Here is a 2,123-nt window from a genome sequence, read left to right as displayed (position 1 = left end):
ACCAAAAAAACAATAGAACAAATCAACGAAACTAGGAACTGGTTCTTTGAAAGAATTAATAAAATTGATAAACCCCTGGCCCGACTTATCAAAAAGAAAAGAGAAAGGACCCAAATAAATAAAATCATGAATGAAAGAGGAGAGATCACAACTAACACCAAAGAAATACAAACTATTATAAGAACATACTATGAGCAACTCTACGCCAATAAATTTGACAATCTGGAAGAAATGGATGCATTCCTAGAAACATATAAACTACCACAACTGAACCAGGAAGAAATAGAAAGCTTGAACAGACCCATAACCCGTAAGGAGATTGAAACAGTCCTTAAAAATCTCCAAACAAACAAAAGCCCAGGGCCAGATGGCTTTCCGGGGGAATTCTACCAAACATTTAAAGAAGAACTAATTCCTATTCTCCTGAAACTGTTCCAAAAAATAGAAATGGAAGGAAAACTTCCAAACTCATTTTATGAGGCCAGCATCACCTTGATCCTAAAACCAGACAAGGATCCCACCAAAAAAGAGAGCTGTAGACCGATATCCTTGATGAACACAGATGCGAAAATACTCAACAAAATACTAGCCAATAGGATTCAACAGTACATTAAAAAGATTATTCACCACGACCAAGTGGGATTTATTCCAGGGCTGCAAGGTTGGTTCAACATCCGCAAATCAGTCAATGTGATACAACACATCAATAAAAGAAAGAACAAGAACCATATGATACTCTCAATAGATGCTGAAAAAGCATTTGACAAAGTACAACATCCCTTCCTGATCAAAACTCTTCAAAGTGTAGGGATAGAGGGCACATACCTCAATATCATCAAAGCCATCTATGAAAAACCCACCGCAAATATCATTCTCAATGGAGAAAAACTGAAAGCTTTTCCGCTAAGGTCAGGAACACGGCAGGGATGTCCATTATCACCACTGCTATTCAACATAGTACTAGAGGTCCTAGCCTCAGCAATCAGACAACAAAAGGAAATTAAAGGCATCCAAATCGGCAAAGAAGAAGTCAAACTATCACTCTTTGCAGATGATATGATACTATATGTGGAAAACCCAAAAGACTCCACTCCAAAACTGCTAGAACTTATACAGGAATTCAGTAAAGTGTCAGGATATAAAATCAATGCACAGAAATCAGTTGCATTTCTCTACACCAACAGCAAGACAGAAGAAAGAGAAATTAAGGAGTCAATCCCATTTACAATTGCACCCAAAACCATAAGATACCTAGGAATAAACCTAACCAAAGAGACACAGAATCTATACTCAGAAAACTATAAAGTACTCATGAAAGAAATTGAGGAAGACACAAAGAAATGGAAAAATGTTCCATGCTCCTGGATTGGAAGAATAAATATTGTGAAAATGTCTATGCTACCTAAAGCAATCTACACATTTAATGCAATTCCTATCAAAGTACCATCCATCTTTTTCAAAGAAATGGAACAAATAATGCTAAAATTTATATGGAACCAGAAAAGACCTCGAATAGCCAAAGGGATATTGAAAAAGAAAGCCAACGTTGGTGGCATCACAATTCCGGACTTCAAGCTCTATTACAAAGCTGTTGTCATCAAGACAGCATGGTACTGGCACAAAAACAGACACATAGATCAATGGAACAGAATAGAGAGCCCAGAAATAGACCCTCAACTCTATGGTCAACTAATCTTCGACAAAGCAGGAAAGAATGTCCAATGGAAAAAAGACAGCCTCTTCAATAAATGGTGCTGGGAAAATTGGACAGCCACATGCAGAAAAATGAAATTGGACCATTTCCTTACACCACACACAAAAATAGACTCAAAATGGATGAAGGACCTCAATGTGCGAAAGGAATCCATCAAAATCCTGGAGGAGAACACAGGCAGCAACCTCTTTGACCTCTGCCGCAGCAACATCTTCCTAGGAACAACGCCAAAGGCAAGGGAAGCAAGGGCAAAAATGAACTATTGGGATTTCATCAAGATCAAAAACTTTTGCATAGCAAAGGAAACAGTGAACAAAATCAAAAGACAACTGACAGAATGGGAGAAGATATTTGCAAACGACATATCAGATAAAGGACTAGTGTCCAGAATCTATATAGAACTTAGCAA

Source organism: Mustela erminea, chromosome 10, assembly GCF_009829155.1.
Source record: "Mustela erminea isolate mMusErm1 chromosome 10, mMusErm1.Pri, whole genome shotgun sequence".
Classification (NCBI taxonomy): Eukaryota; Metazoa; Chordata; class Mammalia; order Carnivora; family Mustelidae; genus Mustela; species Mustela erminea.
The sequence above is the reverse complement of the archived record's forward strand: the minus strand, read 5'-3'. Positions refer to the sequence as shown.